Genomic DNA, 23,811 nt, shown 5'->3' on the forward strand with positions numbered 1-23,811 from the left:
TCCACCGGGTGACACATCTTCTCCATTAAGAGCACACCCCCTAATCCTTTCCAAACAGTTCTACTGATTGGGGATTAAGTATTCAAACATATGGGCCTATGAAGCCACTCTTATTCAAACCCCTAGAGTAACCAGTAAATAAGATTTTGTTTGGGAGAAAGTATAGCAGAATATTAACACCTGCCCAGAGCTAATCCTGTCTATGTCTGCTCTCATTAGTATGCAGGTTTGAAACTCGACTTATGGAAACAAGTGACGTTTGTAAGTCCATGAAAAGTCACAAGAGTACAAACAGCATTTATAAAACATTAAAGCTGGGTGCCAATTGGGATGGAGGGTGTTCAGCGCTAAAAAATCCAAAACAGTCTAAATAGGAAGATAGCAAAAGAAAATGTACTCAATCATTTAACACAAAATGATGATTTGCATAATTTAAGAAACTGTTAAGATATCTATGGGCATTAAAGGGGATTTATGAGGGCAAAATATTACTTTAGAAAGTCCAGGATGTTTATTCTAAAAGAATTTGAATTAAAATTTGAAGGAAGTTTAGGCTAGGAGGGTGATGGTTGTACCAGGTGGATGGAAGGACATGAACAATTGTGCGGAGTGCTATGCATAGAAGAATTTATAAGCAGAATATGTTTACCGCTGGAGCAATTTATGTGTTTGAGGAAAATATGGTAGAGAGGAAACCAGTAAGAACAATGAAGTTGGGATTCAATTAAGGAGGGCTTTGAATACTATGCTAACAAACTGAGACTTCATTTGGTACATAATGGATAATGCTTTGAGAAGAGTGCATTTTAACAAAAGTATTTTACTAGATTAATTTTAACAGTCCATGCAGAAGAGACAGGGCCGACTAAGTCATAAATGCTCATGACTGATGTGAGGTTATACTTCCCCGATGAGCACAGAGCTGGCTTGAAGTTAGTTGAAGAAAATGAATGGTTGGGGAAGGAGATAAATTCAATTTGACGCACTTTAATGAATAGTAAGAGGGAAATGTGGAAAAATCCATTAGCCAGCTGCAAGCAGGGCCCTGATGCAAGACCCTGGCTGAAGCCACAGAAATGAGGGTTACTTCCACGGAAAACCACGCAGACGCTAATCCTCAGAAAAGTCTGAATGAAGAAATAGCAGTGCTAGGAAAATGGAATCACACAGAATAGCACAGAGGAAACCCAGTAAGCAATAAAGACTGCAGAGAAGTTCTGGAAGATGAGGTCCAGGAGCAGCTCCTTCAGGTCAAGAGGCTTTTCCGAGTGTGGGCGACTCAGGGTGTAGAGGCGGGATCCCCACAAATAGAATAAGTGGCAGGCAAGTCTTAATCAAGCTGGGATCGGTGGCGTTTTCTTAAGGAAGAAGAGAGTGAGAACTGGAATAAAAGTGGAATAAAGTATGGAGGCCTTTTAGACTGACCACAGTCTTGGGAAATTGCGAAAAGGTGAGCAAACGTCTTAGTAAACAGCAGTTAAGATGGGTATGAGTTTGCCAAATCAGCACAAACACAGAGGTAAAAAATAAACAGATAGTGGGTACATCCCAGGAGTGGAAAATTAGCAGCCCATACTGGGAGGTAAAAGGCAGTCAGTTGTCAGCGACTATGCAGGCAGCGCAGCGCGGCTGCCAGTGAGTGAGTCTAAGTGGGGACGTGAGGGGTGGAGAGATGGGGGTGGGTACAGAAAATAGAGTCTCGCGAGAGGCGGGTAAGCGAGAGAACACTGAGAGACGTGTGAAGTCCAAGGATCTCTGTTTCAGAGGCGCTTGAGAATAAACGGAAGGATGGCCCCTTGCTAAACATTTCCCACACTGTACTTGAGCAGGTTGGGAGTGCAGAAGCTGCACGAGGCAGTGCCTCTGCCCTCGAGGAGCTTCAGTGAAGCCAGGGAGATAGCATTCCGACTCCCCGACTACGCAATCCATTCCATGACGCAGAGGCAAGTCATGTGATGGAGACTGAGGCACTATCAGGGTGGAGTTAGGGGAGCCGTCCCCTTGCCTACTTTTTATCTTTCCCAGTTGCCTCAGGTTGCTCACCCAACTGCACCTTTAAAAGAGAAAGCCGTGGAACCAAGGGAAGAGTAACTGATTTTCTCACGGGTGTAAGACTCGAAAAGCTATGCTCACTCATTACACTGCCCAGAATTAGATAGGAAAGCTAGACCCATCTACCTTTGAGACCAGTTGTGGAACACTCTGCTTGGTGTGGCCATCTGGGCTAGGAGGACAAACATATGCTCTGTGAGAGATGAGAAGTTTAGACTCTCAAGGAGAAGGCAACCAACAAGGAGCCAGAGCTCACCTCACTCTCACTGACTTCCATGGCAGGAACAAACCTGAGGAGCACTCTGTGGTAGAGGGAAGGGTCTATTTCTGGACTGTTCTCTACTTTCATTGTCCAGGTCTTATTCCATGGCAGTCTTAAATGGCTGAGTCTCTCTTTCCTCCCCCCTCATTCTCTCTTACACACACACACACACACACACACACACACACACACACACACACACACACACACACACACACACACACTGAGCCCCATTCCAGTCTCCTGAGTCCAAATTTTCATGAGACACATCTCATGTGGTTTTCACCCTTGGTGAAGAATGTCTTACCCTTTCGGATACAAGTGCCCAATGATAGTCTATGTAACATCAGTGTTAGAAAAATAGATAAATTGTAAATCTTGTAGGTGCAGAGTCTATGACTGCTTCAATCCCAAGAACAAGTTGAAAGGGATTTGTTCACTTGAGGATTAAATATTTTAGAGAAGTCCACCATCAGAAAATTTGCTTGGATGTTGGGGAGATGGCTCAGTGGTTAAGAGTACTTGCTGCTCTTGCATCTTGCAAAGGACCAGATTCAGTTCCATCACAACCATCCAAACTCCAATTAACAGATCTGAAACCCTCTTCTACCTCTAAAGGCACAGGCATGCCTCTGGTACACATGTTTCCATACAGGCAAAATACTATATATATATATATATAAAATACAAAATCTAATACATACATTTTATTCTATAGTTTATGCATATTAACAGTCTAATGTTCAAGTGTGGATTTGTCCTAATCTTTTATTTTTGGTTTTCTTGATTGCAAATCATTCTATTACTGTGTTTTTACTTTCCGAAGTAAGAACCTTCTTGTAGTAAGACAGGGTGGTGTACACCTATATTCTCATCATTTTAGGGGCTGAGGCAGGAGGATTGTGAGTTTGAGGACAGCTTGAGCTACGAATTGAGATTCTGTCACAAATAAACAAGACCTTCAGTTTCTCTCGAGTTTCTGAGGCATTTATGGAGAGAGGTGGGAGGCTGTATCCTGGAGGCTGGAAGAGAGAGGCGGAGGGAAGTGGGGAGCACTGTGGAATGTTAGACAAGTGAAAACCCCAGCAGTGTTGTCCCGAAGAAACAGCTCATCAGATATTTTTAGCATGTCGTTAACTGTCTCCTATTTCTCAGTTCGTGTGCGTGTGTGTATATGTGTGTGTGTGTGTGTGTGTGTGTGTGTGAGAGAGAGAGAGAGAGAGAGAGAGATTGTGCTGTGTATGATGGGGAGGTGGGGTAGCTATATACTTAGAGTTGAAAATAAAAAAGCTCCCTGTATTGACTCCTGAAAGGCTGAGATAAAGAGAACCACATGGGACACATTGTGAGCAACGAGAGCTCAGGAGCCGGCCTCCTTTCCCCCATTATTGTGCTATTCTCCTTCTTCCCCCTACCCCTCCCACTTCGAAATGTTCCCTCAGCCCCCACCCGATCCCACCTCCCCCCTTTCCTTCTCACAGCCCCAAGGCTCTCTTTTCAAGCCCTCACTGCGGAGGCCCCCTCAACTGAGCCCAAGCCCTCCATTCAGAGTCACTGGTTTGGGTAAAATCCCTTATTCACCCCCTAGCCACCCCTGCCCCATCAGCTGAGCTTCGGTTCAGACCTCACAAAACAAAACAAAACCAGCCTGGATAATTGATGGTGGCTGCTGGAGGGCCCCCCTTCTGCGCTCCCCCCAGGGGCTCCTACCCAGGCAGCCTCTATTCTCAAGTTTCCCTCTCTCCCTGCCCCCAGCCCCTGCTGGATTTTCCTGGTTAACAAGTGTGCAGTGTTATAATTGTGACCCTATCATATTTATCCCCTTTCAGAACTGATGGACGCTTTTGTAGCAGGCAGCCTGCACATCTTTTGACGGCTCAGTCTGATGGGGGAGGGGGTGAGAGGGGTGGAAGTGGTCTTGTGGGGGGGTGGAGGGTGGGGGCAACCCATGTTACTGAGATGGAGCAAGTGACAGGAGCGATGAGGAAGAAGAGAACAAAACCCCCAAACAAGGGGAACAGGAGGCAAGAGAAAAACATTGTAACTTGTTAGTGACCCAATGGGAAGGAGGTGGGGGGGGCGGGGTTCTAATGAGCGTGATGGCGGCCGTATTTAACAGGTTTTTATTTCCCCAGAGAGGCTGCAAGGTGGCTAACTTTATTACATCTCTACTAAACATCATTTTCACAAGTTCAGGATACCTGAGGGAGATGAGGCGGAGAAACAGAAAGGCCCAGAGTGAGAGCCAGAGTCACAGAGCAAAAAGAGTAAAGGGAGAGAGGAAGGTGGTAAAGTATGGGGGGGGGGGAATGGGGGGGGGGAGCATGAGTATGCGTGCGTGTGTGCCTTTTAAAAATACAGAGCTTCAGGAATATCTTCAGAAATGTCCCCAGAATCTCCAAACCTTAGCGATCTATCAACTTTTGAGATCTTTTTGTACTCACTTCCGTTGGGAGAATGTTAAGATCATGGAATAGAAAGACGCAAGGTCCAGAAGCGTCCAGCCAATCACTACAGAATGCTGGATTACCCATGGAGAACTCCAAGAAAGCACAGCTCATTAATTTTCACTTGACCTCCCAGAGAGTGGCGTTTTCCTCCTGGCTGTGCTGAGGATGAAGCTGAGTGGGTCTGTGATTTGCCCTAGGTCCAAGGTAGAGCAAAAGATGCATCTGCCTGCAGGGCTTGCAGCCATCCCCCCACCTGCCACCCACAGCCACCCCAGCCCACAGTCTTCATCTTCCCTAGTCATGTTCGTAGAGAAGGATGTCTACTGATGAAGGTATCTGAGCCATCAAATTCCAGCCTTCTCCTTTGGAAGAGTGAACGCAGAGAGAGGACTTGTAGAGTGGAGATGGTCCTCTGATTTGCTTTTCTTCCCTTACAAGACAAAAGAGTACGCTATAAAAGGCTAGGGGAAGATGCCGATTCTTCCCTGGTAATTCCTTGGCTTTTCTAACTAGTGTGCTGGAATCATAAACCCTTGGCCTTCCAAATCATAAACAACAGTTCAGCCCCCGGACAGTGGCGGGTGGTTTTTATTACTGCCTTAGGCTCTCAGATGGACAAACAGGTTTAGGAAAATTACATCTCTAGTTCAAGATTTGTTGGCACGGTAGAACATTCCTAGGCAGCTGGCCCCACCTTTCTATAGGATCAATGCCATCCAACATCTTCTCCCACATTCCCAAAGCTTATTCCCAACATTTCCTCGCGTCTTTTCCTTGGGTAAACTTTAAATGTGGTAGTTATTACATCTGCCCTGTCACACGAAATCAAAGATTCTTATGGGTTTTATTTCACAATAAACTTTCCAACTCGTATTTTTCCATTAAATAGCTTCCATTCACGTGAGACTACTTGGTATTTGGAGCCCAGAAGCTGGGTACTGCCCCCAAACACCCTTTCTTATGTTTACAGTGCTAATATTAGCAAATTAAAAACAATTACATTAAAAAATTCTGTGTGATATATGTATAGTGCTTCAGTTTTTATAAGAAGTTTTTATACTTGGGGGTGCCCTGATAAGGAATCTGAGTCAGGTTTCAAGGTTACAAACTGACGGTGACACATCAGGAAACTGGGTCCCTGGGAAAAGCGATCCGTCGGGCCTTGGGTACAGAATGTTTCGTGTCCATGTGGAGAGTCATCAGAAAATGAATTTTCTCTCTTTGCAAAATGCCATCAACATTTGGCAGCATGATACCTCAAAATAATTCAATCACAAAAGAAATCCGAAGGCTCGATAGAATGGAGTCTTTCCTAAGGCTTGCAAAGAAAGCCTAGAATCATTACTTCAAAGTCAGAATGACTGCAACAGATATGAGGCAAATTGTAATGCCATCTTGACATGAGGACCCCAGAGAGGTGGAGCACTTCCTAGACATCATTTATTTAGGCAAACTGTATGTGATTAAGGGCCAGAACTTCGCCCATTCTCTAAAAGATCATGTATTTTGCAGAGGTTGGGTAAATAGTCTATTAATTTGGCTAATGTACTATTAAATATATTTTTCAAACCACTTCCGTCTCCACTAATTTTGAGGGAGAAGTCTTTTCAATTGCTGAGAAAAGTTGTTAAAATCTCCAACTGCACCGGGCCATGGTGGCACACACCTTTAATTCCAACACTCGGGAGGCAGAGGCTGGTGAATCCCTGTGAGTTTGAGCCCACCTAGTCTACAAGAGCTAGTTCCAGGACAGCTAGGACTGTTACACAGGGAAACTCCATCTCAAAAAAGCCAAAAACCAAAACCAAACCAAAACAAAAAACTCCAATTACATCTCTGGATAGCGAAATCTACGTATTTCTCCCTGTGTTTCTCTCCATTTTTGCTTTGTGTTCTGTGAAGTTCTGTTCATAGATACTGCTTACTCAGCACTTTCTCTTCCTGACACCAAGCCTCTTTACCTTACAAAGCATCTTTATTTTTGTCCAGAAACCAATGCTGTATCGCACAAAAACAACTGGTCTACCTCTTGATGATCAGTGCTTATGTGACCTATGTTTTATACCCTGCTTTTTTCTGTTGCTCTCGATGGTGGTTTTTCTTTAAACAGATTCAAATGTAGTCCAAACTGGCCTCAAACTTACTAGATAGCTGAGGCAGGCCTTGAACTCCTGATCCTCTGGCTTTCATTCCCTGTGTGCTGAAATAACAGGACTGTTCCAGTCTAATTTGCCCTACCCTGTTACTGTCAACCACTCTGGATCACTACATCTAAATCCCTGTTTCTGTTCAGCTTCTTGTGAAATGTATTGGTTTGAGTAAGACGTTGAAAGTACAAATCTCTGAGTAAATCACTAAGAAGACATTTCTGTACCTAAAAAAAAAATCAAGGGCAGGTGCAGAATCAGACCTTGACCCATGTTAGAAATCTCATCAGTGGGGGACTGGAGAGATGTATGAGTGGTTAAGAGACTTTGCTGCTCTTCCAGAGTACCTAAGTTCAACACCCACATTAGATATCTCCCACAACCCATGTAAGGCAGCTCACAACTGTCTGTAACTCTAGCTCTGAAGAATCTAATACCTTTAAATGGCTTCTTTGGGATGTGTACACAAGTTGCACACATGTGATATATACAGACACATATACATACACACCCACAAAATGAATCGGTTTTTTTCAAGTTTTACTTATTTATTTTATGTATACGAGTGTTCTTTCTGCATGTATGCCTTTATTCCAGAAGAGAGTGTCAGATTCTGCTATAGATGGTTGATGTGGGATTCCCCTCTGTATGCTGTGAATATCATTGGTTAATAAAGAACTGCCTTGAGCCTATAGCAGAGCAGGGCAGAACAGAGGTAGGTGGGGAAAACTAACTAAATGCTGGGAGGAAGAAGGCGGAGTCTGAGAGAAGCCAGGTAGCCCCACCAGAGACAGATGCCAGAATTTATCTGGTACGCCACAGCCTTGTGACGATCCACATATTAATGGAGATGGGTTAAATTAATATGTAAGAGTTAGCCAATAAGAAGCTAGAACTAATGGGCCAAGAAGTGATTTAAATAATATAGTTTCTATGTGATTATTTCGGGGCTGAGCAGCTGGGGACCAACAAGTGGCCTTCCTCCAACAGATGGTTGCGAGCCATCATACAGTTGCTGGGAATCAAACTTAGGACCTCTGGAAGAGTAGCTAGTGCTCTTAACCACTGAGCCATCTCTTCAGCCACCACACAAAATGAATCTTAGTAAAATCTTATCACCCCAGCTTTCTATCTTTCTCTTATCATGAAGATAATTTTGGAATCTTTACACTTTAATTAACATCTCTCTCTTTCTTTTTCTTTTTTCTTTCTTTCTTTTTTTTCAAGACTGGGTTTCTCTGTATAACAGTCCTGGCTGTCCTTGAACTAGCTTTGTAGACCAGGTTGGCCTCAAACTCACAGAGATCCACCTGCTTCTGCCTCTCCCCACCCCGCGGAGTACTGGGATTAAAGGCAAGTACCACCACTGCCTGGCCATCTTTTTCTTTCCTATCCAGAAATCAAACACTAGTCTTTGACCTTGTCAGCTTCATTCAAGATCATTAATGTTTTCTTTGGACATCCCTGTCTTTCATCTCTCCAATCTAAAGACAAAAGCAGAGTTCAGCAGGTGAGGGCACTTGTCACCAAGCTTGACAACCTGAGTTTGATCCCCGGAGCCCATGTAAGTGTTTCCAATTGCTGCAAGCCGTCCTCCGACTTCCACACCCTTTCTGTGGCATACACATAAGTGCACATCTGCACAAACATTAAGTCAATAAATGTAATATATGTTTAAAGGCGTAACATCTCTGTTTTTCCTTTTCCTGTGATCTTTCCCTCTCCATGTGCTCTTTGTTCTCTTTTTAAGCCCCTGGGTTGGTGTCCTCTCCTCTACATGTCTCGGAATAGCCTACATTCTCACGTTCCCTTTTCCTTCTCCAAATCCCTCTGTAGAGCTGGTTCTTTTTCTCGACCTTCCAAGTTTTCCCCTGCGTCCCAACCGCATTAACTGGAGGCAATGGTTCAGTGTTCACTCAGTGCTTTGTTTGTGTCTAAATCAGATGGTCAAAGCCTCAAGGCTGAAGTTTCCTTTTCTGAGCCCTGTGCTTTGCAAAATGCCGTCTGCACTTCCCGCACTGTAGACATAATAAATAATCAGAGCAAAGAATCAGTAGGTGGGTGCCAGGTTGCTGATTGGCTTACACACTCAACACATTCAGAGCTGCTGCTGCTGCTGCTGCTGCTGAGACAAAACTGGTTTCTCCAGGAAAAACAGAGCAGGGAAAAAGAGACTTGGATGAGATCCTTGGTCACAGTTCAATTTGGAGGAGGCAGAGGCCAAACTGTGGATGGGAAGGCTCCCAAGGGCAGCTTCCCTTCCTATCTTTTAAAGGAATTTTCATGAGGAGCAAAAGCTCTCCCTAGTTATTCTTCCTCTGTGCCCTGGCTCAGTGGCTGACAGGAAGAAGACATATCATGGACATAGCTCTTAAACTGTGTCTCTGAACAAAAAGGGATTAACCTTTAAGGCAGACCACTCCCCCCCCCCGGTTTTCATTTTATTTTGTGGTTTTATACGTATGGGTGTTCTGCCTGCATGTGTGTCTGTGCACTGTATGTATGTCTGGTGCCTGTGGAAGGCAGAGAAGAGCATTAGCTGTGTGCTCTGGGAAATGGAGTGACAGACAGTTGCGAGCCAGCAAGTGGAAGCTGGGAATCCAGCCCCGGTCCTCAGATAGAACAGCCTGTGATATAAACCATTGACCCCATCTCCCCAGCCCCCCAGGCTCTCACTCTTGATTAACTTTGAGACATTATTTCCAATCGCCAGAGGAACAATACTTCTATATTGAACCACATTAGGTATTTATAACCTAGTTCACAAAATAATAATGATTTTCTGTAACATTCCTTGCTAAGAATGATAGATGGCTTAAGCACACAGTATGTATTTTTATGATGTGTAGTGAGAGTGTTGTTTGCTGTAGGGCACATTTCAGGAAGGAAAGGTTAGGGAGATGATTTACAATCTGCGGGGTTTTTGCTGCATTCTGGGTACTTCCTTAAGATGCCACAGCACCTCTTTCTTTAAAGTTCTGAATCTTTGAACTATTCAAGTCTGGGAAATTGGTCTAGTGGCCATGTGTCTCTACTGCACAGATTCAACTCTGATTGGTTGAACAAACCTGGAACCCTTCTGAATTTTCAAGTTAAAACTCCGGTAGACGGCCCATCTCTTAAGCTTTAAGGCCACTGCAGCGGTGATTAATATAGCCACCAAACTGAACTACCTGATGCTAGTAAGATTCTTAAGTTCCAATAATTATGCTTACTGCCTTGACCGCATTGCCCATGTGCATAACTATATCCCCTTTGATTTTAGTGATTAATTCTGTTTCTTGAACTTTGCCCCCCCAAAATCCAAGCATTCACACTGAATTCATACAGAATTAACACTTAGCCTAACTCACTGCCTTACTTAAAAATTGTTTGAATCAGTTAGATGGCAGATAAGGTGTTTTATAGGAATACCTCTTAGGAATGTGTTTCTTGAAAACAGGATAACATGAATGTCTTCTGAACCCTCTTGGGCAATGGTTCTCAACCTTCCTGATCCTGCAATGCTTAATACAGTTCTTCAGGTTGTAGTGACCCCAACCATAAATTTATTTTACTACTTCATAACCACAATTTTGCTACTCTTATGAAATGCAATGTAAATATTTGATATGCAGGATGTCTGATGTGTGTCCCCTCCCCAACGGGATTGCATTCCACAGGCTGAGAACTGTTGTTCTTAGGGGACATGCTAGGAGGTAACAAGATTACATGATAAATCTACTTTTGCATTCAGATCTTATAAAAACTTTATATAGCTTTCTCTTTAGTATTCTAACTCAAATGTTTTAGTCTCAGACGCCTTTGCATTTTTAAAAATTACAGAGAGCTCTAAACAGCTTTTATTTGGGCGATATCTATAATTATCTTATACCTTCTTTTAAAAAAAAAATTAGCACTGAGAAGTTTAACAAGCATTCCCTTGATAAAATACCAAAAGTTAGTAACAATTTTTGAAAAGTTAATTATAACATGAAATGGACACTGTACCAATTTTTCATTCTGTTGAAACCCATTGGTTAGTCTTGAACTTTGAAAGGCTATTTTAATTGCTTTGTAACATCATGTAGTGGCCATTTGTAAAATAGTAGTTCACTGAGTTATTGCAGCTATTTGAACTTTGACTTCATTCATTGTTAAAAATGATGCATCTCATTCAAGGTTAAAAGTCACATTTGCTAACATCACAAATTATAATAGTGTCAAAGCTTATAATGGTGGGCAACTGTTTTCCAAATCTCATTTTTACTCAGCTCTTCCAGAGGATTCTGGTTCAATTTCTAGCACTTACATGGTAACTCAACTGTTTGTTACCCAGTTCTAGGGGATCTGACAACCCTTTCTGGCCTCTGAAAGTACCAGTCATACACATGGGCACTGGCATATATGCAGGCAAAATATCCATACACATAAGATAAAATAAAACAATAATACTGATGAAAAGATGTGCTTCATCAAGACCCTTCCAGCCACTCTTGGATGCTTGGGCGTACAGTTTGACTCCAGAGTCAATCTCTGCAGGGTGCACCCTGCATTTTCTGTTTTCCGTCCTGCTTCATTACCTTCAGCACACATCCTGGTGTATTCCTTCAGAATTACACCATTTTATCTATAAAAATGGGCAAATCTGTGAGAGCCATTTTTTTGTATACATTGTATCTTCTCATGGGCCATGAGCTCTGCGTGATATTCTCTGAGCCCCCAGGGACTGGAGTTTTGTGATTGTTTTAGGATTGTGGCGGTTTGAAAAAAATGGCTCCCAATGGGAGTGGCACAGTTAGTAGGTGTAGCTTTGTTGGAGTGGGTATGGCCTTGTTGAGGAAGTGTGTGACTGTGAAGGTGAGCTTTGAGGTCTTATGCTTAAGCGTCACTCAGTGTCTCAGTCAGCATCTGTTACCTGTAAGATGCAGGACTCTCCGTTGCTCCTCCAGCACCATGTCTGCCGGCACACCACATGCTCCCTGCCATGACGATAATGGGCTGAACCTTTGACACTGTAAAGGAGCCCCCTCAATTAAATGTTCTCCTTATAAAAGTCGCCAGGATCATGCTGTCTGTTCACAGCAAGGGAAACTCAAACTAAGACAAGAATCAACCACGGATTGTGTTGAGAATAAAAGAGAACACTCAGTTGTCCAACAGGACAGCAAAACATGAACCAGGACTGGAGAACTGGAATGCACGCTTTCCCTATTCATGACCAAGTCTTTACAGTCCTGAAGGAATTTAGGAAATCTTTCTATGCCAAGGGGTTAGAGCTGTTTCCTTGTTTAACAGGACTACAGAGAAACACCTGTGTGTCTACCGTCATTGCATCTGTCTCTGCCGATAAATAAGATGGCATTATAAATCATTGAGATGGTTGATCTTCTTTATCACTCAGACTAGATTTAGAATCACCTAGGAGATCCCATTTGGATGTATCTCAGGGGAGGGAGGGTTCCAGAGAAGTTTAAGTGAGGAATGAAAATCGTCCTTGACTGTGGGTAGTGCAATCCCCTGGACTCGGGCTCTGGACTGAGGAAAACGGGAAAGGAAGGAAGCTGAGCACTAGCAATAATCCCTGCTTGATTCTTGACTAGAGCTACAACATGACAGCTGTGCCCTGCTCCTACCACCCTGCCACTGCCATCACAAAGGACTTTATCCCATAAAACCATGAACCAAAACAAACCTTTTTTTTCTTTAAGTGGCCTTTGTCAGGTGTTTTGTCACGGCAATGGGAAGAGTAACTAATATAGTCACTGAAAGTGACATCTTATCTCTGAATTCAGGCTAGACGAATTCAAATTCTACTATCAGCATGTAATTTTGAGTAATTTCTTCATTTAGTAGGTTTTCAGTTTCTTAGTAAGTTGGGATGCAGAAGGAATTCAGGTTCAGTAAATTTCATTCTGATTTTAAAACTAAAATTATGGGCTGAGCGTGGTGACTCATACCATTAATCCCAGCACTTGGGAGGCAGAGGCCTGCAGATATCTAAGTTTGAAGACAGCCTGGTCTACATAACAAGTTCGAGGACAGTCAGGACTACACAGAGAGCCTGTCTTGTAAAACCAAAAACAGCACCAACCAAACCTCCAAAACTCTGTCTCTCTCAGTCCCAGGCAAGTGGAGTAGTTGGCCACTCTCCAACCCAGCAGAGCTATGAAGTTTGCATAGGGGTCGAGTGAGTATGTGGGTTACAGGCTAAACGTATAGGAAATGCTTTCGGCTTTTATTTCTCCTAGGTTCCTGCCGTTCCTGTCATTTCTCCAAGTATGGGAAGAGCACCCTCTGGACACATCTATTGATGATGAACTGGCCCATGAAATCTGTTTCATAATCAGCAGACACAAAATAAGATCTTGAAAATCCACCTGCAATGATACACCCTCCCCACACCACCAGTCCTCCAGATTATCTCTTTAAAGAAAGCCCTGCATTCTGCAAGAAAGTCCCTGGTGATCAGGTAGACTCGCTGTCTCCGCTGCTACCATCACTCCTGTTGGAATAATTGCTGCAATCAGAGAGGCAACAGGACAATAAACTATACATTCCAGCCCCGCCCCAAGGGACCAGCATGGAGTTGTTCTCTCACCAAGGATTTATTTACTCTGGCTTAATAGGAATCTCTCATCTTAAAATACAATGTGAGTTTAATGTCGATGACAAGGGTTGGATGGCCGGTATGAAACCCAGTCTTCTAGTCCCTGAGAAGATGCAGCTGGTGCGGCCCCAGCCACAGCTCCTTTTCTCAGTGTGAGAGGTGCAACCCTGATATGGAGGAAATAGCTCCAGAGGGGCCTGTTTGGTCTCAGGGACTCATTCCAACTCTGACACCTCTGTCTAGGCTGCCCCTTTATACGAGGCAGAATAAAACAACTCTCCCAGAGGCTGGACTCGGGATGACATCAACATTTTTTCCATCTGGAAGAAATCGAAATCACCAGTTCATTTCTTTGGTAGTCTCCTAGGGAGGAAAGGCTGGGAGTGGAAAAATCATAGCTTGGAACTCCACGTAGGACAAACAGCACTTTCCCCTCGGTGTGCCGAGTGAGAGAGGGGGTTTCATCAGCTTGAATTCCTCCCTGCTTCCTGTCTTTGTCATCACGATGGAGGCAGCACCGAGGGGATGGCTAGGATCAAGGAAAACACGGCGTGTGCCACCCTGGAGAGGAAATGGGCAAGACACTGGCCAAGTCACACTGGCTGGAGAACTTTGGAGCCATCTTGCCGTTTTGGAACTAAGGGGGTGGTGTTGCCTAATCTTCCAGACCTTTCCATCCTGGAAAGCCAGACGGCTGTGTCAGCAGCTTTTCCGTCTTCCTTGTTTTCTTTGCTTCTCCCTTGAAAGTGGACAGGGTGGTGGGGTGGCCCTGGCTGGTGAGAAGTGGCAAGGAGACCAAAGTTGACTGGATGAGATGCAAATGCACTTTCTCTTCCCTTCTCTCAAGTCCCCCTCTCAGCAGGAGCCTCCTCATGACACCAAATGGCTTTGCTCCCTTCCAGAGTCTAGCCTTGAGCCAAACTGTTGTCTCTTTTTTATGTCTTTCATTGCATTCATTCTAAGCCCACCACCTCCCCTCTGAGAAGAGTGCTTCTGTATATTGAAAGTAGGATGATGGTGAACTAGGAATCTGAAAACAAAGTCCCGGTTTGTAGGATTTATCTATTTTTATGCCTTCAATACTCCTTTTATACTTAGTCTGAAGATGACTACAGCTTAGCTGCCTGCTTAAGGGTTTTCAGAATATTTAGCCGTCTGCTCTCATGGGCCAGTGTGAACCAGTTCTAGCACACTGCTGCTTTGGCATCATTTATAAACGATGTGTTCTTAAGACCAAGGTGTCAACACAGTGCAGGGCCAAAGGCTGCAAACCTAAGTGGAGCCTTCAACTGAGTTTCATCCCTTGACCAGCATAATCTTCTGCACTTTTATAATCTTTCTTAATGCGATTCTAATACATTGCCAACCCAAGCTTAGCTCCAGAACTTGAAGGGTGGGAGATCACAAAGGCTAACCTTTTGTTGCTAACAAACTAAACACTGACCAGATCTTCTGTGAAGCCTTGTCAAAACGTTAATGACTTAAAGAGCCTACCTCTCTTTCTCCATCCAATTCTCAGTGTTTAACTTTTAGCTTTCCTTTATTGTGTAAGTTTGCTCTGCTGGGCCAGGCCATTTATGGCTCTGGAACAAAGTACTCCTTTTCCAGGCAGAGGGATGTTTCATCTGGAGCCAGCCTCGACTTTTCTTTTGGCTTTAATATAAGCATGAAAATATGAAAATGAACAGCACAAACAAGGTCTTATGGCTTTCTCCAAGCAGCACAGGGAGCCAGGAAAGGCAATAGCAGAATTCAATCATCCCCTCTCCTTTCCTATTGGTTTGATTTTAATTTCGCTTCCAGAATAAATATTTCACAGGTTTCTTTATTCATGTGGAACTGGAGGAAATGAAATAACTTTGGCTCAGGTGAATAACTGTGGCTCTACCTGCTAGTTCTGGTCTGTGAACTTTAGTGCTAGATTTATGACTCTTACCTAGCCCTGTGGCAAAGACTAAATAAAGACAGTCATGAGGTTACTGAGTAGGGGTCAAGAACAGCTTATTGATCAAGGTTGGGAAGAGACAAAACTGAATCGACTGGGTGTGTTCATCTCCTGAAATTCAGTTCTTTCTCCAAAATGGAAAACTACAAGAATGCCATTGGATTTAGAGGAAAGTCTTAAATAAAATCATAAATTAGCTGGGTTCTTCATAGACTAGGAGTCAAATAGAGTTGATTGTAGGTTAGTCTGGGGAGCAGAAACTCGCATACATACTCCAAAGAGGTACACACGACCATTGAGAGGGCTCAGCTAGGGCCAGCCTGAAGCAAAATTTGGCAGTTTCTCTCAGCATTTTTGCTTTCTTTTGCTATTATTTGCAATGAATGTTTATGTCTTAAATCTGTATGAAGGAATTTTAAGCCCTTATTTGATGGTATAGGAAGTGAAGTCTTTGAAAAGTAACAAGGTCATGAGTGTAGGCTCTTATTAATGAGATTCGTGTCTTTATGAGAAAAGATGCCAGGGCGTTTTTCTCTCTAGCCATCTTCCTCTTCTTCTTCTCCCTCTCTCTGATCTTTATCACGTGAAGATAATCTCTCACGTGCTTTGGTGGCAGGACACAGAAAATCAAGCCAAAACCTTGCTTCTATTGCTAGCTCTGGGAGAGAAATGTTTTACTAAGTTGTGGAGTATGTATGCAACAAAACCATCTGGCCAGGCAAGGTATGTTCATTGGTACAATAGCAAGATGATTTTTGGGACCAACTGCTTTCTGATTGGATTTGGCACCTGATACGTAGGAGGGAATTTATAGCTGTTATTGTAAATCTGATTATGTAATTAAACCCTAGTTGGGAAAACACTTCTGGTGTATTGCTAAATGGTGAGAGCATTGATCCCTTAAATTGACTTCTGAATATATTAATTAAGACTGGGTTTCTCTGTGTAATAACCTTGGCTGTCCTGGAACTCTCTTTGTAGATCAGGCTGGTCTCAAACTCACAAAAATCCACCTGCCTCCCGAGTGGGAGAATTAAAGGCATGTACCACCATGTCCAGCTAAATATTTATTTCTATGCCCATGTATCAGTGGTACTATTGGTTTTAGACAGAGAAACTTTTTTTTTCTATTGGACATGGATTTATAACTGATCAAAATTCTGAGAAGAAATGACTGTTGAATATTCATACCTAAATGAGGTATTATCATCCTCTCTGTAGCTCAAGAAACACTGCAGAAGGAGGCGTGGAAAGAATGTAAGAGTTGGAGGGAAGTGGAGAGCCTTGTGGAACACTGCCTTCTGGGCACAGCATGGCAGCTGTGCTCTTAACTCTGGAGCTGTGGCTACTTGCTCTTCTTCCGCACAAAGGCTTCGGTGTTGTCATGGAATGGGGAGTGACTTGTGAGGTCTTGTCCCTTTCTAAGTATTTTTGGCAGTTGATCGATGCTGGGGGAGGGAGAGACATTTTCTTCAGTGGTGTAAGCCATTGGTAAGTTGACCATGTTCCTGTAACAACCTCCTACTCAAGTTCCTGTAAACTTGCTAGGTCACCAACAAGCATACACACATACAAAGAGACAAGAAAGTAGAAGGGAAAATGTATTGTGAAAATGTCATAATAAAACCCATTATTATGTATAATAAATATAGGATAATAAAACTTAATATACAAAAAAGATGATCTTCTGCAAACTAGGAAACTAGACCTTAGCAGACATCAGATCTGCCCTCACCTTGTTTTGTGCTTTCTACTTTTCAAAATTATGAATAATAAAGATGTGTCTTTTAAACATCCCAATATATAATAATTTATTAGGACAATAGGAACAGACAGCAATACATTACATATGTTTTCCCTGAAGTATATGACTTTCTACCATTTCCAGAAACCTTCCAACCACAGGATCTCTGAAACAATAACAAAATATGTTTCAAGAGAATGTCATGTAGTGAGTTTGACAGTTTGGACTTCAGGCTTGTCTGTAGATATTGTCTAGTCCAGTGATGTGCAAATTTACTAACATACAAAGAGCCACTTGGGGAAAGTTTCCAAATATGGTTCCCCTTCTTGCTTCCTAGAAGAAAGCAGGGCTGTGTGGATGGAGGGTGCTGTGATGATGATGGGGGAGGGGCAAGAGCATGGGGAAGGTGCAGGGTCATCAAGGAGAAGAAGCAACTGGAGGTTGGGGATTGGTTATATTTGGAAAAATAAGTCAATCAATTGAGAAAATGGTAGAAGTACTAAGGACTGGAAGGGCAATGTCTTTCACCATCTGAAACAGTACTTACAGAGATGGAAAGAGGAAAAGCTAGGAAGTTTGGACTGAGGTTGAAGATTTTAAAGCATGAGCGATGACAGGCACAGAGATAACGACAGATCCATGTAACACTAAAGGTGCTCAGTCCCCAGATGCTGGCTTTCCATTTATCCTCCACGGTAAGGAGCCAGGGCTCCCTTCTTACCGGTGCAGGGCAAGGGCGAGGAAAGATCAAGCTGAGCCTGGGTTGTCTTGTGACAGAAAATAAAGCTCTCAGAGAATAATAGGTCCACCTTCAAACAAAATAAAAGTCAGTTCAAAAGAGCCCCCACTGGTCAAATTTAGGGTCAAAAATAATCATCAAAAAAAACCCAAAAATACCTGATGAACATTTAGGAGATGGCCCATGGTGTCTAGGATGGTCACATAGTAAAACCAGTGATGAGTGTTTCTTAGCATGTATCCCTACAGTTAATCAATGCGTGACTGTTCTGAAATATTTATTTCTGTAAATGAAAACAATTTGACCTTTATTTCGTGTCTGTATGTGGGGGAGTTGACCATGTGCACGACACCCCTACAGAGTTCAGAGGACAGCTTGTCAGAGTTGGTTCTCTCCTTCCACCATCTGGGTCCTGGAGCTCCAACCTTAGCTTGTCAGGCTCGGTAGCAGGCACCTTTCCCCACTGAGTCATCTCTGAGGCACTGAAATATTTTTTATTAACCTAATCACATTATTTAGTAATCAAAGGGATGATACTAATCAATCCAATCCTTTGCGATGGCGGCACACGATGTATTATGACAAGGAAAACCGCAGTAGCAGTCTGGAGATGTGGGCTGAGCTTGTGCACTTGCACCAACAGTTACGGCCCAGAGGCCGGTGCGGTGGTTCAGCAGGGAAACACCCCTGAGGTCAAGTACGGCACCCTGAGCTCTATCCCCAGGAACCACATGGTAGAAGGAAAGCCTGTAGCTCTGCGAGTTGTCCTCAATGTACTATCACACACACACACACACACACACACACACACACGCACGCACGCACGCACACACACACACACACACACGCACACACACACATTGATGGTGGCAGTTTTACTTTACTTTTGTGTAGGCCCGAGGACAGGTGACACTCTTCCTGAGGGCTTTTGCTGATTTTTCACCCTTCAGCATTTTTTGTTAACAGCTTCCTTTCCATCCATTCCTAATGTGGAATCAATACACTGTCTAGAAGGGAGCAGACTGTTGGGCCTCATGAGGCCCAGACGTGAGGCCCAGTGTAACTTCCTGAGCCTACCTGTCTTTGGCAGTGACTTCCACAAATGAGTGACTCAGCACAGCCTGACCTAAACCCAGCCACTGGTAATGTGGCAAGATACTATTGGCCCTTATTCCTTACTCCGCCTCAACCCATCCCAAGACTCCCACTCCCTATCACAATCCTATATAAGTTCCTGCCTAATACAATTAAATGACGCCTGACTCAGTGTGTTTCTCTCTGGTGGTCAGGGGAGGTCTGGGTTGTCGATGGTCACCATCCGGCTCAGCCCCAGGGAGAGACCAGCAGGAATGGCTCTGCCTCAGCCCTACCTGCTGGAGAGCCCAGCAGCAGAAAGTCTGCTTCTGCCGTCAGCTGTAATTTCTTCAATGTTCTCTCCCAGAGCCCAAGAAGCTGTGGATTTCAGAGTCCCTTCACTTTTGAGAGTGTTGTTTTTCTTATCACAGGTGACTCTACAGTCTGGGCCGGCTGTTGAACGCATTTTTCCAGGAGTCAATTGCATTCCTACTTTGTCTATTCACCAAAGTCTTTTCCTTTTGATGGCTGAATGGTGCCCTTTGCTGTTATGAGTACAAGTACAATAGAACTCCATGAGGGAAGGCCGGTGTGGTCTGAGTGACAGGTCATGTATCAGAAATAAATAGTACATATACATTTCGTGAACTTCTCTTTTACTCAGTTTACATGAAAATTCACCTTCACACATATGTGAGTAGATATAATATATATAACATGTTCATATATGAGTGTACATATACATCCAACATATTTATATATATGTACGTATCTGTATATGTATATGTACACTCATATCCATATATCCATCTCTCCCTAAAAGTTAATACATGGTAAGTGAAGAATCTGGTCTGAGGAAACACATTTCACCGTCTTCTGTTAGTTTAAAGCCATGGTATCTTTAGGAAGAGCCCACACTACTTCAGGTTAGGAGTACTGCTCACTGTCCCAGGAAGTATTACCTGAGCACTCACCCTGTGATGAACTTTGTTTGGGCCATATCTGTGAACAGCAGAGGACAGCTCCCCGCCCTTGTGGTGCTTCATGTTCAGGGGTGCTGCTTGTGGTCACCCCATGCTGCAACACTAAAATTGGAAGCTGTCCATACTCTTCCTAGACATCAAGGATTTACCCAACCCCAGGAGTCCCGAGAAGCCCTTTAGAGGCACAGCTGGGCTTCCTAGGTCACATGTACTTGTCAACGGTATCTCCTTCAGCCTGTGGTAGGCGCAGGTGCTCTTTCCAAACTATCTAACACATCTCACTTGGGGCTATAAGGTGAACAGAGCCACCCGCTTAGGTGTATCTAAGGCAAATGTGTATCAGTATTTTTTGGTGTTGCTCATATGTGTGTGTTTTTGGGAGTGACCCTGAGTATTAGACAATCAGTTGGGAGAGCTAATCCTGCAGAAGAGGGGCTCCCCCATCTCAGCAGCTCCCTGAACTCTTCATCTAGCAGCGGGACCTTGCAACACTTCTGCTATCTGTGTTGGCATGTCGATTGGTGTTGTCATTGTTCAGGTCTTATTTAGGCAGCCATATTGTTGACATTTCATGGGTGTGGCTTCCCTGTCGTATCTAGAAGACACGATCTCACAGTGTCTTCTCTTCCCTGATGTTTCCTGAGCCTTAGGTATAGGGTTTGTGTTGTATATGTATCCGTTGGGGTTGGGCATCCCGTAGCCAGTTGTTCCCTGCATCTATGGTCTTCAATAATGGTCTCCATCTGCTACAAAAAGATACTTCTCTGATGAAGGCTGAGAGGTACACTGGGTAAAATGTGTATTCTCTAGCCTGGAAACCTTCATGATAGCAACTTCCAAATATTTAGCTTCAGGAGAAGTGAGCATGAACTTTCATAAATGTTTGGTTACCTGTTTTGGCCTCTGGAGATGGAGCTCAGGGGCCTTGTGAAGAGACTTGATGGGATATCAGTTTAATAGATACGGACTAGCTATCCTCCTCCTGTCTGGGTCAACTCTGATAGGAATCCGCTTTGAGCCTGACCTCCCCATGGCTACCCTGGTAATGACTATCTTCCAGCCTTGCCCAGGGTAAGAAATACGTGTTGGGAGGTTTATGAAGGAAAGAGGCATTCGATAAGCCACTCAACTAAAGGACTTATTCACCACAAAGTAGACATTGTGGTTTTCTGGAATCACATTCAGGTCAATGTGTACTTGGTCTTATTAAAAAATCTAGGGTCATTTGCCTTGGCCTGAAGTAATTTGGCTTAGTACAGCCACGGCTGATATTTTGCCTAGAACAAAGGCAGAAATTTGCTCCAACTGTCAAGGCTCTTGAGAAGATGGAGTGGGAAGTGAAAAAAATCCCAGGGGTACGGATGCTCTGCTGTTAGTGACTGAAGGTTCCACTTCTTTGCTTCCCTGGGTCTCACTTTCCTCATCTGTAGGATGGATGGGGTAGAACGGAAGGCCTTTTAAAGTTCTTCCAACTCAGTAGACTAGGATTCCATGCAATACCCCATTTTTTCCAAGGACCTAGTGCCAAATGAAAATTCAAGACCTTTGTTGAATTACTAAGAATTCTGTGACATAGCCGCGTGTGTGGTACATACCTTTAATTCCAGAACTCAGGAGGCAGAGGCAGGTAGATCTTCCAGTCTGAGGCCAGTCTGGTCTACAGAGAGTGTTCCAGGCTTTGTATGGAGAAATACTGTCTTGAAAAGCAAAAACAAATGAATAAAAAGAATTCCAAGACAGAAATAGTAGAATATAATAATAACCAAGTGCCACGCCTTTCTATCTTTTCGAAATGTGGTCTATTTGTCTTACCAAGAAGCATGCCTGTGAAGCTGGACTTGATCTTGTGTCCCCATACTGCCCTTCTCTGATCATGCTTGGTGAAGCATCTGTGTGACAGAGAGGGAGAACCAACCGTGGGCTTTATGGTTAGAAACAGAAGGACTCCATCTTTAATATTAGCCCAATTGGGCTGGGGATGAAGTTTAGTTGATAGAGTGGTTGACTTTGAAGAAAGTCCTTGGTTTGATCCTCATAAATCAAGCCTGGTAGTGCATGCCTGGAATCTCAGCACTGGAGCCTTAGAGGCAGGAGAGAAAGAAGTTCAAGTTCATCCTTGGCTATGCATGAAGTTTGAAGTGAACCTAAAGTACGTGAGACCCTGACTTGAAAACAAACAAAAAAATTGTGATCCTGCGCAGTAATCTTGGGCGACTGCCTTCTCTGGTCCTTGCCCCAGTTTCCTCAAGTGTTGAGCAAGGACAATCACATCCACCCATAGGGAGCTGAGATAGAATGGTAGCACAAAGTAGGCAGGGGTCCAGCAGACTGGACTCATGCTGTTGCTGAGTATTGTTTATGGTAAGTTCACTGAGTTCCACCTGCAACAGGATTTCGCAGACTTGTGGCTTTTAAAGGCAAGATTCTACTAGAGAGACAGATTCAAACCAGACATTCTTAAAAAAAAAAAAAAAAGAAAGTCCTGAGGCTTCTTTTACAGTAAGCGCTTAGGCGGGCTCTGTCTTCTGGACCACACACTCCCTGGTGCAAGAGGTCAGGTAGGCCCTCGTGAAAATCAGCTTTGGGCCTCCTACTTTTCTCACTCAGCCCCGGCCTTCGACTCTTTCTGCTCTTCAGGACAGCACACATCTCTGGAGGAAGCCATCTGTGTCACACACTAGATGCCTGGCTGTGTTTGCCCTCATCCTCATATCGTGTGTGTCCACAGGTGCGGCTCTTCTCAGGTCAGTGTTCCCAGAGAAGAGGCCCAGCCTATCTTTGGGACTCTCTTGGCTTTAGTGAATGGCACCATGAGCAGAAGTCAGCTTCCGACAGCAAGAAAATAGCATCCATTCGTGTGCTTATTCTTTCACTCGCTCAGTATTTGAGCAACTAAAATACATGTTAGCCGTGCAGCCAGATACTGAGAATTTTGAGGAACTCAAGGAACAATGAAAGAGTAAGTAGACAGAAAGCAAAGTAAACTTAAAAAAAAAAAGACTATAAGTGTGTGAGTGCAGGTGGTGATGGGGATGACTCCCATGGTGTGTGCAGGTGGTGATGGGGATGACTCCCATGGTGAGTGCAGGTGGTGATGGGGATGACTCCCATGGTGTGTGCAGGTGGTGATGGGGATGACTTCCATGGTGAGTGCAGGTGGTGATGGGGATGACTTCCATGGTGTGTGCAGGTGGTGATGGGGATGACTCCCATGGTGAGTGCAGGTGGTGATGGGGATGACTCCCATGGTGTGTGCAGGTGGTGATGGGGATGACTCCCATGGTGTGTGCAGGTGGTGATGGGGATGACTCCCATGGTGAGTGCAGGTGGTGATGGGGATGACTCCCATGGTGTGTGCAGGTGGTGATGGGGATGACTCCCATGGTGAGTGCAGGTGGTGATGGGGATGACTCCCATGGTGTGTGCAGGTGGTGGTGGGGATAACTCCCATGGTGTGTGCAGGTGGTGATGGGGATGACTCCCATGGTGAGTGCAGGTGGTGATGGGGATGACTCCCATGGTGAGTGCAGGTGGTGATGGGGATGACTCCCATGGTGTGTGCAGGTGGTGGTGGGGATAACTCCCATGGTGTGTGCAGGTGGTGATGGGGATGACTCCCATGGTGAGTGCAGGTGGTGATGGGGATGACTCCCATGGTGTGTGCAGGTGGTGATGGGGATGACTCCCATGGTGAGTGCAGGTGGTGATGGGGATGATTCCCATGGTTCAGTTTCTGCATGGAGAGCCAGAGGAAGGAATATTTGAGTCTGTTGCTAAAGGATGTTTGGGTAGTTTTTTTTTTCTCTTTGTTTTGTTGTTTTCAGGA

This window comes from Myodes glareolus, chromosome 2, assembly GCF_982192425.1.
Source record: "Myodes glareolus chromosome 2, mMyoGla1.1, whole genome shotgun sequence".
Taxonomy (NCBI): Eukaryota; Metazoa; Chordata; class Mammalia; order Rodentia; family Cricetidae; genus Myodes; species Myodes glareolus.